The following is a 16,429-nucleotide window of genomic DNA, read 5'->3' as shown; positions in this document are numbered from 1 at the left end:
TAAAACACAGCCGCCTGGGTCCTGCCTAAAACACCGTATTGCATGCGAGCCAGCACTGTATTCCAAGTGGTCTCTACACTGTCTCTTTTGAAAGGCAACGTAAATCCTACACGAAGCCTCACAAAACCTCCGAAGAAGGAACTTTGTTCGTAACACACAGCAAGCTCTCATGCCCGTTTGCCCCAACACCCACAGTATCTAACAAACTGCCCCCAAAGCCTCTACTCACCTCTCTAGACTCCCCCGACTCTTGCCCCAACTCAATCCGGCTGCCTCGTCTCTCTTCCATCTTCTCGCCCCTTCCAGACTCTCCTGGCTTCCAGCTGTATCTCTCTGCACTTCCTTCTCTTCCCAGCATTAATCAAGGCAGCCAGTCTGAGTGACTGCTTCTGCCCAGACTCATTATCTCAGCCCTGCACAAGGGCCCAGGGATCGACCTGACAAAGACAGAGCCCCCTGGGCAGCCTAGGTGGGGAGGCGGAGGTGCCGTGCCATATGATAATATATTTCCCTGTCCCAGGCACAAGGCAGAAGTTCAGAGAGCTTCTCACACCAGCGCTGCGTCTAGGAGCACCTGGTGAAGGACATGGTGAATGAGAAAACACAACCTTCCCCCATGTCCGTGGTGCCTTTTCATGACTTAAGAAAGTTTCCCCTTAGACTGTCTCATCTAATCCTTACAACAAGCCTGTGAGGTGACCTGTTATGCTCATCCCATTTTATGGATGAGAATTTTAAGAATCAGAGAAATAGAGTGGTTTGCCAAAGGACAGCGCCAGAAGGAGACCTAGAACAATTCTGGCCGGTCGCTATTGCACAAATGAATGCATGCATGCATGAATGGATGGATGGGTGGAAAGGTAAATGAATGACTCCAAATCCTTACATGTTTTGCCACATCACACTGTCCCCAGGACAAATGCTACTTCTAAGAATTTCCCCCAAGACCTCTCCTCTGAATGTCCTTCTCACATCGTTGCTCCTCTTGCTAAGATGGCAGAACTCGACTGAAGGTGATTCTCTGACGGAATTCCAGAAACTATTTTGACAATGGCACTAGATTCACCCAGAAGCCCTACAACAGGTCCCTCCTGGACCTCGATCCCTAGAACCCTCCTCTCCCCACAACCAATGCCATTTAGCAAGCCTGTCCCTGCTCTTGGTCATACACAAAGTGAGGACTGAGCCTCGGAAGGTTGGATTTAAGCTCTTAACACTCAGAGTGGGGTCCCCAGACACAGAGCATCAGCATCACCTGGGAGCTTGTTAGAAATGCAGAATCCCCAAATGATGAATGGATAAAGAAGATATGATGTATATACAATGGAATATTACTCAGCCATCAAAAAGAAATCTTGCCATTTGCAGCGATGTGGCTGGAACTAGCGTGTATTATGCTAAGCAAAATAAGTCAGAGAAAGACAAATACCATATGATTTCACTCATATGTGGAGTTTAGGAAACAAAATAGATGAACGTGTGGGAAGGGGAAAAAAGAGAGAGAAGGAGAAAGGGGGAGGCAAACCATAAAGGACTCCTAACGATAGAGAACAAACTGAGGGTTGGTGGAGCGAGGTGGGTAGGGGATGGGCTAAATAGATGATGGGTATTACAGAGGGCACTTGTTATGATAAGCACTGGGTGTTATATGTAAGTGATAAATCACTAAATTCTACTCCTGAAACCAATATTAAATTTTATGTTAACTAACCAGAGTTTAAATAAAAATTTGGAAAAAAAATTTTTAAATATATGAAATCACTTTAAAAAAAATAAATGCAGAATCCCAGGCCCCACCCTAGATTGACTGAGTCCAAATCTGCATTTTGAGGAGATAACCAGGGGACTCACGAGAGTGACAGAAGCCTCAAACCTTCTTTTAGGATACAGCTTATGGTTGCCCACGCTCCTAGCCCAACTCTTCCCATGTGCTTCACTTCTGAAATTAGAGTTTGCCTTGCCTCCAAGAGAGATTCCTACCTACATTCCACTTATGATAACGGTATCACTTGTTACTAGCATTGTTCCCTGTAACTGCTTTGGGAGGGGATCCCTGCCTACCGACCCCAGGCTCTCCACTGGGAGCCCCAGTCTAAAATTTTGCAGTCTTTTCAGAAGAGAAAGTATGATCCTGTATGCCTCTAGATCACAGATAGATCTTGGAATTAGAAAGGCACGCATTTGAATCCTGAATCTACTATTTAACTTGAAGTAAACTGCAAACTCTCCAAGTCCCACCTGTAAAATGAAAGCAAGAAACCTCCAATGCAGGATTTTTAGGAGTATTTCATAGATCACAGAATAAAAAGTCATCGGCCCAATAAATGTTCAATAAATGTTAGTTCTACTTCCATGCCCCTCCATAGATGGCTGTGTCAAATCTGCAGACAAACCTCCATGATCTTGACATCATCAGTGATCACTTCCCTAAATTTGTTAGGATGCTCCAACCTACAGGTAATAAAAGCCCTGACTGAAAGTGGCTTAGATGATAAGGAATTTATTATCTCACATAACAAGAAATCCAAAAAAGTCCAAGAATGGTCAATTCAATGGTTCAATACCACCTTCAAGGCCCCAGGTGCTTTGCTTGCTTTCTATTCTGCTATCTTTAGCATGCCTTATAGGCCCAAGAAGGCTGCAGCACTTCCAGGAATCACACAACACATTCAGAGAAAAAGGGGTTTCCTACCATGGCTTTTTGTTTGTTTGTTTGTTTGTTTGTTTGTTTGTTTTTAGCTTTCCACAACAACAAATAACCAACTTGCTCTTGGTTCCCTGGGCCAAGATTGGACCATTCACCCATGCCTGAACTGTTCACTGGTCAGGCCAATCATGATTCCCTCCCTGGGGCTGAGAAAGGGCCCAGCGTCTAAAAAAGCACATAGTTTCTCTGAGCAAGGACACAAGGTAGGGGAAACTTTTGGCTGATCAATCAACAGTGTCTTCCACACATCTGCTTCCCAGGCTGGGCCTTCCCACCACAGCCTAACTAAAACACCACCCAAGCCAATGGCCACATTCTCAATATCCACCTGTAGCACTGGTTCTCAAATTCACATGCATCTTGGGATTGCTTGGTGAAATGTTTTTAAATACTGATGCCCACTCCTAGAGATTCTGAACCTGGGGATTATTTAAATCTCCGGAGATGAGTTGATGTCTGGGAACCACTTATCTATACCAGCAGTTCTCAACCTTTAAGGTACATCAGAACTATCCCCAGAGTTTCTGATTCAGGACATCTGGGGCAGGGCCTGAGGGTTTGCATTTCTAACAAGTTCGCAGGGGATGCTGATGGTGCTGATCCAGGGACCACTGCTGCAGAACCACTGGCCTAGATTAGTGCTTTTTAAACTTCAGTGTACATACAACTCACTTGGAGAATCTCGTTAAAATGTAGATGCAGATCCAGGGGCCCAGGAGTTGTATTTCCAACAAGATCCCAGATGACGCTTATAGCCCAAACTACACAGCATGGTCTAGAGCAGAGCTTAGCAAACCAGGGCCTGTAGGCCAAATCTAGGCCACTGACTGTTTTTGTAAATAAAGTTTTATTAGAGCATCACCTCACTCATTTATTTACACATAGTCTATGGCTGTTTTTGCAGCATCAGAGTTGAGTGGTCACAATAGAGACCACATGCTTGCAAACCCAAAATATTTACTATTTGGCACTTTACCAAAAATGTTTGGGGACTCTGGCTTAGAATGACTACTGGTTTTCAAATGTGGCTGTACGTTGGGATCACCCGGAGTCTTAAAAGCTGCTGATTCTACTCCTAGAGATTTTAATGTAACTGGTATGGGTTCAGCCTGGGCATCCAGATTTTTCTAAACTTGCCAAATGGTTCCACTGGGCATTTGAGAATTGCTGGTCTCCTGGACATCCTCCCGGCCCCTGCAGCTGCACCAGAACTTCCATCCAGCACACCCTTTACTTTAGCAGGGCTCTGCTTCCAGGCTTCTGGTTTATCAGCTGCTCTAGTTAAACAAGACAGTCCAGGAGGTCCTGAGCCCTGCTCCTCCCCAGGGGAGCATTCTGGAGGAGTTTCCACTCATTTGGATATGTAAGGTTTGGTGCCCTCATTCACAATACATAAATGGACATTCCCATCCCTTCCCAGCTAAACCTCATCCAGACTGAACTTGCTAAAAAGTCCATCCGGCCCCCCCATCCCATTGAGAGAGTCACCACTGTCTCTGAACCATGGTATGAAGCCGCATACCAGATGTGCTCCTGAAAAAAATGTGAATTGTCCTTCTTGGAAAGAAGGAAAATAATTACTGGCAACAGGAAGAGGGTTGACAGGCCTCTGCTTCCAAGTGCAGTGCATAAGCCCTTGGCAACGGACCCCAATCAAAGTCCCCAGGAGTCCCCAGTTAAAACACTTGCAGAGTCCTTTAGAAAACCTCAAACCCTGGCTTCAGAAGAATTTTTATTTATTTATTTGTTTTATTTAAATTCCATTAGCCAACATATAGGACATCATCAGTTTCAGAGGTAGTGTTCAATAATTTATCAGGTGTGTATAACACCCAGTGCTTAAAAAGTCATATAGGTGCTGCGGGCAAATCAAAAATTAAAAACAGTTCCTTCATGTCCGTACACATTTGTCCAAATCCATCAAACGCCAGGAGTGAACCCTAATGTAAACTATGAACTTTGGGTGGGTATGGTGTGTCAGGGTCGGTGCATCCATTGTCACAAATGTACCTCCATGGTGGGGGGATGCTGATAATGGGGGAGGTTGAGTGGTGGGCGGGTGATGTATGGGAAATTTCTGTACCTTCCCCTAAAACTACTCTCATAAATAAATAGTCCCACCACTTCTGCACTTATTCTTGAGCTTGGGGACTTCAAGAGGTGTTGGGTGGATTTATACTATTTTATCTCAAGAACCACATTCCCCTTACCCTGGAGTCATAACCATCTTCAGGAGGATGTTTCAACTCTACCAACCATGGGAGTTGCCACCTTCCCCAGCCTCTGTGCTCCTGGCCACTGGTGATGGGCTCAGGAAGAAGCCCTGATTCCATTTGGGCAAGTTCCCTGGGAATCAGGGCAGAGAAAATGAACCTCAGTCCCTCTCTTGTGGGGAATGTGAGCTATGTGAGGAGAGGAGTGTCAGCACATTTCCCAGTATGGGGACAAAGCCAGCCTGAAAGAATGAAGCCAACATCCAAATAAAGCAAAGGTGGGATGGGGAGAGAGTCTTTGCAACATTCGAGACCCCATTCCTATTGTCCCTGAAACATAGCTGTGCCCCTCTTCATGATCATTTGAGCCAAAACATCCCCTTTTGCTTGAAGTTGTTGTTGCTGTTGTTGTTTAAGATTTCATTTCTTTCTTTGGGAGAGAGAGAGAGCAAGGGACAGTGAGCAGGAGCAGGGTGAGGGGGAGAGGGAGAGGGAGAAACAGGCTCTCCCTGATCAGAGATCCTGATGTGGGGCTCGATCCTGGGACTCCAGGATCATGACCTGAGCCAAAGGCAGACACTTAACCAACTGAGCCACCCAGGTGCCCCTGAAGTCGTTTGAATTTGGTTTCTATTACATGCAACTGGTTACTGTAGGGAAACCCCACCAGGCAAAGCATCTTGGTGAGGGGCTGCAGTGAACTGGGGTCCCTCAGGTGGACCCGAGGTGCAGCACCCCTTGGATGGGGCTCCAAGCAAAGAAAATAAGGGGTGCAAAGTTCTCTTGATACCATAAGAAGGAGGAAAGGACATGTATTAGCTATGTTTTACACCCATAAAGTTGCATAATTAACTCCAATACTCAGAATCTTAAAACAAGCACTTATTCTTTGTATTTCAGGCATTCTCCCGAGGTGGGTTGGATTATTCTCCATTCTTCACTCCCTCTCTGTAATAGAAACGCATGCCCTTTGTTATGTGATTTTCCAGCACCTCCCAGTAGATTTCTTAGATTTCTCCACTCCATTGATGTTGGCATTGATCACATGACTTGCCTTAGCCAGAGGGACAGGAGGAGACATGAAGTGGGCAGAGACTTCAAATGTGCTTGCACAGTGTGGCTTGGCTTCCTGTGCTCCATCACTGCCCCGGGAAGAGCATGCCCTCGGGAGATGCTGGTCCCAGAACGGAGTTATATGGAGCAGCCCTGAACCCAGAGCCAAGCCCGGCCAAGCCCAGAGAAGCCCAGCAGAACCACAACAACTCTCACAGGACCAAACGCTTGGTGCTGCATACCTGTGAGCCTGGAGATGCTTGTTACCCGGCATCATTTCGGCAGACACCTGAGGGGCAGATGGAGTAACCGAGGTAGGAAGTGCTTTCTACAGTACAAGCATTCTGCTAGGCATTTAGCATTACTCCTCACAACCCAATGAGGTAGACATGATTATCCCCATTTTATAGACTGGGCAATGGAAGCTCACAGAACTTATTTTCCTAATTTAACAGTACAGATAATGAGAGCAGTTTGACAGAGTCTGACATGTATTGACTCAGTAGATTGTGATGCTCGGTCCTGAACAATGCATGGATATTTTTTTTCACTTGGGTTCAGAAAACAGACGTGTGTTCCAAAGGGGCCCAGCCCTGATGGTTGGATTCCTTTGATCATCAGATCCATCAGGATACAAGAGACGGGAGCCCAGTGATGGCTGGTGCTGTCAGCCTGAGGGAGAGAAAGTTCCATCTAGCTCCTGCCAGGCTGAGGGAAGAGGCCCGGTGCGCAGGTTCAATGTGTAAAAAGGTCATACATGCCCCCCGTTGACGTGCAGTGTTGCTCTGGCCTGTCCAGGTGCTGTTCCTTCCTTCTCCCCTGTGAGTAAAACATCAGTTTGTTTGTTTGTTTTCAGGTGACAAAGTACCCAGCTCAAGAGAGGAACCATGGGCTGCGGCGGCCGGGCATGGTGGCGCGGAGCCCAGCCACGGCAGCGCCACTGCTCCGTGGGATCCGCGGGCTTCCTCTTCTCCACTGTGTCCAGCAAATGTTTACCTAGCAAACTGAGGGGGAGCTCAGAGTGACCCAAGTTCTCAAAGAAAGTTTTCCTGGAGCTACAGCTATCCAAGTCACCAACATTTCAGGAGGCTGTGGGGCAATGTATGAAATCTGGATTGAGTCAGAAGAATTTAAGGAGAAGAGAACTGTCCAGCAGCACCAGATGGTAAATCAGGCACTGAAAGAAGAAATCAAAAGGATGCACGGATTGCAGATATTTACCTCCGTCCCCAAACACTGACCACGTCCTGGCCTCGTAGATGCTGCTGCTTGATGCCTTGGATGAACTTGGCTGACACCATCCTTTCCTAGGCCTTTGCCAAACAAGTCATCTATTTTGTTCATAGACATTTCCATATTATAATCATAGAAGAATGTGTCCTCTATTTAGAGTTTAATTAAAGGCAACAGACAACTGAAACCTTCGAAGAAGAAAAAAGAGAGAGAGAGAGAGAGGAACCATAACTGATTGGTCCAAACTAGTCATGCAGTCTTATTTCCCTTTGCCAGGCACTAAGTCCATGTATGGGCAATCAACCCAGTTCTGGAAATTAGGCTGTCAGGGAAAGTCTACCAGGTGCTTCTAGGAAAGCTATGTCTCCCTAATAAGTGAGGGACACCCTCTCCCTTACTGCCTGATCAGTGGTAGGCAGGATGGGATGCTCAAAGCTGGTGCAACCATAATTCAGTCATGATAGGAGACATCGCCCAACACACTGAGAATGACAGAGCAGGAAGACAGAAAGATCTGGGTCCATGACCGCAGCAGTGAGTTGTTGAAACAGCCCTGTAACTCCTTAATTTCCCATTACACAAACAATTAATCTTCTTATACTTTCAGCCACCGGTAGTTCGGCTTTCTATTATTAGCAGCCCAATGCATCTGTGTTAGTTATCTATTGCTGCATAAAATTAGCACAAACTTAACCATTTAAAATAAGACACATGTATTGTCTCAGTTTCTGGAGGCCAGGAACCCAGGCACAACGCAGCTGGGTCTTCTGCTTCAGGATCACTTGAGAGGTTGTGGTCAAGGTATCCGCTGGGCCTGGGGTCTTGTCTGAAAGGACTCTGGTTGTGACACATTTGGGGTCCTTGTCGGCTATTGGCTGGAAGCTGCCCTCAATTCCGGGCCAATGGGGCTGCTCCACAGGACAGCTCAGAGCCCAGCAGCTGCTGTGTCAAAACCAGTGAGAGGGAATCCTTCAGCACAGTGGAAGTCAGAATCTTCCAGAATGTTTTCCCAAAGGTGATGTTCCTTCACCTTTACCTATTCCATTGGTTATATGCAGTCACAGGTCCCACCTACTCACATGGAAGGAATTATACATGGGTATGTGTGCCAGGAGGTGGGGATTATTACAGCAAGCCCAACAGCCTACCCACCAACGAACGCCCTTATTGATAATAGCTATCGAGCAAATTCTTCACATTAAAATCCTCCTACCCACTTTGCCTGGATCCTGGATCAAATAACCCACCTCCTAAAAAATACTTCCGAGGCACTTGGAAAATCTTTAACATAAACCATATATTAGATGAAATGATGAAAATCATGTTAATTTTGTTAAGTGTGCTAATGGCATTGTGATTATATAAGAAAAAGACCGTTTTTTTAGAAATACATAATACAGTATGTTGGGATGAAATGCCATGATGTCTGAAGTTTGCTGTCAAACATTTCGGCCAGGAAAAAGGAAAAAAAGAATAGAGCAAACATGCAAAAACATGATAATTGTTGAATCTGAGTGATGAATATATGAGAATTCATTGCAGTATATCTCAACTTTCAAGCACGTTCAAATATTTTAATGATTTTTTTAAAATCTGGCTAGCCTTTTATGATCTCCTTAAAACCAAGAATTACAAGAAACATAGAGGATTGAGTGAAAGTGTGTTCAGACATGAGTGGCTCTGAGCTGACGATGGGGTTGTCCTCAAAGGTCCCTGCCTCCTTCTCCAGTGTGCTGCTCTCCTACCCACATGCCCTAGCCCTGCCATCCAAAACCATGCCTAGCTCCCCAAACACATGGTGCTACTCTGCCCCTCCAAGCGTTTGCATTGTCTGCACCTTTACCTGGAGATGTCTTCCAACACCTCCCTCAATGCCATCTATCTGGTCCACCTCCAAAACTCAGCTCAAGTGTCAGTTCTTCAAGGAGGAGTTTCCTGACCCCATCTGCTAAGTAGAATGGACCCTCCATCTCTGGAGCTCCCATTGTGCCTTATACAGATGATTATTATAGAATGTATCACAATATGTTGCAATTATTTATCTTCACGTCTGATTCCCCCACCAGACTGAGCTTCTTGAGAAAGAGATTTCTCATTCTTCGCAGGTCCCATAGTGATTAACACAGGGCTTAGCACATGGTAAGTGCTAAATAAATGTTTGTTGAATAAATAAATGAATGGTTGAATGAATAGATAAATAAGTGAAAATATTTAGCACATAGCAACAATATCTAGACACCCAATTTCAATGTATTGATCAGATAGTGATGAGTCCCATAAAAGCTTCAGCTTTGTGATTTCCACAACCCAGACAAGCCCTCCCCAGACAGCTGAGTCTCCTTTGGTCTAAATATAGGGAGTGCTGCAAATCCCAATACAGAAAAGACTCTAGGACACTGATATTAAGACAAAGCACCAAGTGCAATTCCCTTGTGTGGCTCAGCAACAAGCACCAAGAAACAGTTCCTAAAGAGTTGCTGCAGAAATTGTCTTAGACTTGGTCTGAGGGTAGCTTTGTTGACAACTGCCATTCTGTGCAGGCAGAACTCAGAGCAATGAGACTCTGTGATAGGAAGGCAGATTTGGGCTCACTATCAAGAATTTTCTTTAAAAGTTAGAGTTGTCCAGTAGTGGGAAAGTCTGCTTCATAGACTCAGGAGTTCCCCATTCACCCAAAAGTCAACAATTATTTATCAAGCACCTACTGTTCCAGGTGGCTGGGTTGCTACAGTAAACAATATAGAAAGGTAACCATCTCTTTGACACAATATGCTGGATAAGCCAAGGTAAAACCAGGTGATTCCAAAAGTACTACAGAGGGGGATCCCCCCAACCTAGACCCCTAGACATTGGACCAGATGATCTCTAAAGTCCCTTCCAAATATAAGATCTGTTTTTCTTGTCCTAATGATCCTTTAGAAGTTATCAATTTCATGTAGGACAAGTGGTTTCTAGGAATCTTCTAGGGAGGGTACAGATGATCCTAGATGTCCATGATCAAAGAATGTAAACTTAATCATATCTCAACAAAGCAGACAGGGAAAGGAATGTAAATTTGAGGAAGCAAGATCCATGGGTGTCTGGTCTGCTTGTTGTATTCAGAGAGCTTGGCACATACGGGACTCAACACAAATTTGAATAAATGAGTAATCGAAGTGGATGGCAGGGGACAAAAACAAGAGAGATGTTACAGCTGGGCGGATGGGGGAGAGGGACACTGTGTATGTGAGGGACATGAAGAGTACAAAAAATAAGGGTAAAGGAGTTCCAAAAAGTCTTGCTGTGCCTTTTAATGTCCGTTCCCTTTGTCATTTTCACAAGGGGATTGCAATAAAAAAGTAATCACCTTTTCAGTTACTTTGGATTCTGGACTTATAATTCTTTGCATGAGATTCATGTTGAGACTAGACACAAGGTGGCCTATGAGTCATACAAGTTGTGATTTTTTTTTAACATTGTAGGAGACCCTAACTTTAGTCCATTGGCAATGATATCTGCAAGACACACCAGCCTTGCCAAGATGATTATTCCATAGAATTAGCTTGCCATATTGCAAACCTGAGCTGCTGAAGGGCATTCCTGAGGTTCATTGATCTACAATCAGTGTGTGGTCCTTTTAGCTTGTCCAATGTGTGCTTCATTCATGCCACTGCTGAGGAAGGAGGCCAGATGCACTGACAAGAAAGGACCGATGAGAAGGTCTGTTGCATAGTTTTGATTGGTCAATGACAGGTGTGGCATCTCATAATGCCAAAGGCCCAATCACTCTTGCAGTGTGGGTTGTCCGAAGCAGCAGGAGTGGAAGTCTCAGACAGATGTGCCACCAGATTTAGAACCACTGCACACACCTGAGCACTGACTTCTCCTGTGGGTCAATGAACCAGTGGATTGGACGACCTCTCTACTGGTGGGCACCAAAACGTTCTTGCTTTTTCGTTGCCTCTCCCTGCTGTCATGAGCCATATCCTGCTCCATCACTGCACTAAATACCATAGTTTTCAACACTTTCTGTCTCTCCAACGCAAAGTATTACCTGAATTAATCCATATAAAAGTCCCCAGAGTTAGACAAATATTATTGACCAAATATTACCAATCCCATGGTCACACAGCTAGTAAGTGGGGAAACAGGAGCTTTAGATCGTATTCCAATCACTCTGTTATGGACTGGATGTTTGTGTCCCTCCAAAATTCATATGTTGAAGCCTTAAATCCCAATGTGACTATATTTGGAGATGGGGCCTTGGGGGAGGTAATTAAGGTTAAATGAGGTCATAAGGGTGGGGCCCTCATCCAGTAGGACTGGTGTCCTTGTAAGAGGAAGAGACACAAGAGATCTCTGTCTCTGTCTCTCTCTCTCTCTGCACCCACACAAAGAAAAGACCATGTGAGGACACAGAGAGGAAGTGGCCATCTGCAGGCCAGGAAGAGAGCTCTCACCAGCAACCGAATCAGCTGGAACCCTGATCATGGACTTCTAGCTTCCAGAACTGTGAGAAAACAAATGTCTGTTGGTGAAGCCACCAGTCTGTGATACTTAGTTCTGGAAGCCTGAGCAGACTCATACAAACCCCAGCGCCTTCCCCTCATTCAGTCCCTTCCCTGGCTAACATGTGCCAGCAACATCAAATCTCTGGAGATGTATCACCTCCTCCATCAAAACCTTCCTGACCCGGGGCATTTGGGTGGCTCAGTTGGTTAAGTGTCTGTCTTTGGCTCAGGTCAGGATCTGAGGGTCCTGGGATCAAGCCCCAGTCTGCTTCTCCCTCTGCCTCTGCCCCTCCCCCCAACTCGTGCACGCTCTTTCTCTCTCAAATAAATAAATAAATCTTTAAGAAAACAAACAAACAAAAAAAAATCTTCCTGACCCTCCTTCTGTGGAGCCCTGTACAGATAGATGTCAGTAACCATGATAGCAACAACCATTTACTGAGCATATCCTACAGTCAGGCACCATGCTATGCATCCGTCACTTACTCCTCCCATCCACTCTTAGGGAGGCAGGATTTCTAGCCCCATCTTACAGATGAAGAACCTGAGGTCGGGCATCTTGCCCGAGTAAGTGGCAGGGCCCAGATTCAAATCTTGGCAGTCTGACTCCAGGGCCCTCAACCTTGCCCATTCTCACAGCAGCTAATACTTTACCACCTAACCTGTGTGTCGCTCTGTCTTCCCCAGCTCTGTCTGCGTCTCTTCACCTCCAATGCCTGGTGCAACTTGGGTCTCACAAAGGCTTGGGGAATGAATGAACAAACGAATGAATGAATGAATACCTCTACATCACACTGGTAGCCGCCTGTCAGTGATGGGAAAATCTGCAGTCCCCTGGACTGTGGTTATTAACAACGCAATCTCAGTGTGGGATAATGAAAGGGACAGCGTGTGCCGTCTGTCCACACAGCCTCCCTGTTTCTATGCATGCACGTCTGAGTGAACAGATAACTCACACTGAGATTTACTTAAAAGGCATTTAACTCAGCTCACATGTCTGCCGACCAAGCCTATTACTTGCAGAAATCTATTCCATGCATTACCATTTTGATTTCCAGCGCACAGAGACAGTGGTGGGTTGGTAGGATTTTTTTTTCCTCTTGCCAGTTGAGTTACTGTCTGCTTTTGTGGAATAAATTGCTATAAATTGAGTTACCAGCACTCTAAAATGGGGAAATATATTCTCGATGCTATATGGGCAGCTGACAACATTATGGAAATACACAATGAGTGTGTCCAAGTTTACCCGAATGGTGGCGAGCTGTGATGGATGGTGGGAGGATGGGGTGGCCTCAGGCACAGACACTCTGCTGCCTGCCATCCCTCCCCAGGCAAGTGGAGCACCCTCTCCAAGGGGAGTTTTAGCAATGAAACTCCAGGAAGATTAAAGCCACTAGGATAAACAAGGGGGCTGATTGCAAGAAAAACAGGCTTGGGAAACAAAATAAAACCAGCCAGGAAGGATGGTACTGGGGACACTGTCAGTGCCCCACCCAACCCACATCCCCTCAGAGGCTCTTCCCAGTCCTGTGCACACCTCGCAGCTTCTCGGTGCTTTGCTTCTAAAGGCTGCACCTGCAAACTCTCTTTGGAAGCCTGCCTTTTTTTTTCTAATTTTTAAAATTTTATTATGTTATGTTAGTCACCATATAATACATCATTAGTTTTTGATGTGGTGATCCACGATCCATTGTTTTTGTGTAACACCCAGTGCTCCATGCAGTATGTGCCCTCCTGAATACCCATCACCGGGCTAACCACTCCCCCCTCCCTTCTAAAACCCTCAGTTTGTTTCTCAGAGTCCATAGTCTCTCATGGTTCATCTCTCCCTCCGATTTCCCCCCTTCATTTTTCCCTTCCTTCTCCTAATGTCCTCCATACTATTCCTTATGTTCCACAAATAAGTGAAACCATATGATAATGGACTTTCTCTGCTTGACTTATTTCACTGAGCATAATCTCCTCCAGTCCCATCCATGCTGATGTAAAAGTTAGGTATTCATCCTTTCTGATGGCTGAGTAATATTCTATTGTATATATGGCTACAGGAGTGGCTTTGCAGCTTTGCAGCCCCCTGGGGGCAGCTCCTAGCCAGTGACGGTCTGGCATGAGACTATGAAAGCCCAGCGACCTTGCTCAGAGTGCGGACAGGCTCTGAGGTCTAACATACATTCCAGAGCGTCCCACGCAGAGTCAGGCTGATGCTGGAGCCTCACCTAAAGTCGAGAGTTTGCTTGGCTTCTTTCCCTTCCCCGTCCTCCTCCCCCAATTCGCTCACAGGTGTTTCCTGGGAGCACCAACTTAATAAAGTATTTGGACACGAATGTTCATCTCAGGGTCCGCCTCTGGGAAAGACACAAGGTTTACCGTCAGGAGACCTCCACCAACTGAGACGGTCTGTGTGAGTGGGCTGTGGGAAGTCCAGGAGCCGACCAGACGGCAAGTATCCAGGGAAATAGGATGGGAGCTGAGGACAGCAGGAGGGTCTCCAGAAGATCCACGCCGTGTCCGGCAGAGCAAGTCAGCTCCGATCTGCCAGACCCAAGTTCAGGAAGCCGCATGATGACGATACCAGAGATATTCAGAGAGCCCTCTCATGGAAACACAGCCCGTTGTGAGTGCAAAATTGGGTGCAAAAGTAGAAGGGGTCTGCGCAAGGGAAGGACCCTGAGGCTTCCGCTTTACTGGTTTGTAGAGCAACTCCTCCTCTGACCACAGCGAAGGTCCAGGGGAAAGCATTTCTAAACTGGGCCAGCAGCACCCTCTGGTGGACACATGGAGGAAAGCCTCAAGGAGCCCAGAACCTGTCTGACGCGGCACCTGCCCAGCACAAAGCCAGGCAGGTCAATTTGGCCATCAGCTTCCTCCACGTTCCTCATCAGCCTGTAGCCCCACCCTCTAACCCCAGAGCTGTAGCATCATCATCAGAGGCTCAGAGATCAGCATCTAGATGTACAGTTACTTGTACTTCGATTTGAAGCAAGTAACTACCCTTCTGAGCTTCGGTTTCTTTTCCCGTAACTAAGATGTATCTAAGTAAGATTGTCTACTTCGGAGGGTGGTTCTAAGAATTCAATAAGATGATTCACAGGTAAGCGCTGCCTGATACAAAGGGCATTTTGATCTGTAAATGATGTTTTAAGGAAAATGTACTGACATGGGCATACTTTTCTGCCTCTCAATCAACACTTCTGAAGAAATCGCCTGTACTATGCACTCAAGAAAACCCGCCCAAGGCCCCAGTGACACTGCACAGGGTAGGGAGGGTGTGTGTCCACCTCATGCACCACTCTGCAGACCCCAGAAGAGTGGGGGGGTGACTCTTCTCCAGAGGTCCCCCGCCCCCCAGCATGTCCCTGTCTCCCAGGCCATCACAAGCTTTAGAAAAAACCCACCAAGTGGGGCACCTGGGTGGCTCAGTCGGTTAAGTAGTTAAGCGGCTGCCTTCAGCTCGGGTCATGATCCCGGGGTCCGGGATCAAGCCCTGTGTCAGGCTCCCTGCTCAGAGGGGAGCCTGCTTCTCCCTCCCCTCTGCCGCTCTCCACTGCTTGTGCTCTCTCTGTGTGTCAAATAAAATCCTTATTTAAAAAAAAAAAAAACACCACGTGAACAGAAGCCTGGAAGCCCCCTACACAATGTGAGATGGATGGGGCTAAGGGAGCATTTTCTTTTTTGACATATTTTGACATAATTTCAGATTGAGAAAAAAAGTTGCAAGAATGTAGCACAAAGAATTCTCACATGCCCTTCCCTCAAATTCCCTACACGTGCACTTGTACCACACAGGCCTTCTCCCTCTCTTCGTCCCTCCCTCTTGATAGATGGGTGTCTGCGCTGTCTCCAAACCATATGGAGAAAGTTGCAGGTGTCATATTCCTTTGCCCCCAAGTCTTCAGTGCGTGTTTCTCAGCAAGGACATTCTCTTACAAACCATAGCCCAATTGTCAAAATCAGGCAATTAACATAAAAGCATCATCTACTGCAGGAACTTCATTCAGAGGTCACCCACTGTCTCAATAATGTCACTTATGCAAAAGAAAATCCAGGATCATGATAGTGCTCAGTTGTTACGTCTTTTTAGTCTCTGTTAACCTGCAACAGTTCTTCAGCTGTGTGTGTGTGTGTGTGTGTGTGTGTGTGTGTGTGTGTGTGTGCAAATATCCATACGTGCATGCTTCATGACATTTTTTAAGACTATTTCTTTTCTAGGGCGCCTGGGTGGCTCAGTTGGTTAAGCGACTGCCTTCGGCTCAGGTCATGATCCTGGAGTCCCGGGATCAAGTCCCACATCGGTCTCCCTGCTCAGCGGGGGTTCTGCTTCTCCCTCTGACCCTCTTCCCTCTCATGCTCTCTGTCTCTCATTCTCTCTCTCTCAAATAAATAAAATCTTTAAAAAAAAAAGACTATTTATTTTCTAAAGCAGATTTAGGTTTACAACAAAACTGAGAAGGAGGTTTCCCTCATATCCTCTGGCACGAACATTTTTTAACAATACAGGCCAGTCATATTGTGGAATATCCTTCGTTTTGAGTTGTCTGATGTTTGCTCGCAATTAGATTCAGGTTAAGCATCTTCGGTAAGAACATCAAAAATTTATCGTGCCATCAATTTATCATGTGACCTTGGATATATCACTTAACCTTTCCAAATGTCACTCTCCTCATCTGAGAAACCAACAGGATGAGACCAGCCGGGTACCAAAAGCAGTTCTTATGGGAATAAGATGTGTATCT

At 46.0% G+C, this 16,429-nt stretch overlaps 1 pseudogene; it reads left to right on the top strand.

The window, feature by feature from the left end:
- The first annotated feature begins 6,870 nt into the window (after positions 1 to 6,870).
- Positions 6,871 to 7,385, top strand: LOC112831527 (bolA-like protein 3 pseudogene; annotated as a pseudogene).
- The last annotated feature ends 9,044 nt before the right edge of the window (positions 7,386 to 16,429 follow it).

This window comes from Callorhinus ursinus, unplaced genomic scaffold (genome assembly GCF_003265705.2).
Source record: "Callorhinus ursinus isolate GAN/ISIS: 27379988/994484 unplaced genomic scaffold, GSC_fseal_2.0 scaffold14, whole genome shotgun sequence".
NCBI lineage: Eukaryota > Metazoa > Chordata > Mammalia > Carnivora > Otariidae > Callorhinus > Callorhinus ursinus.
Note: the sequence above shows the minus strand (reverse complement) of the source record. Positions and strands in the feature narration are given on the sequence as shown.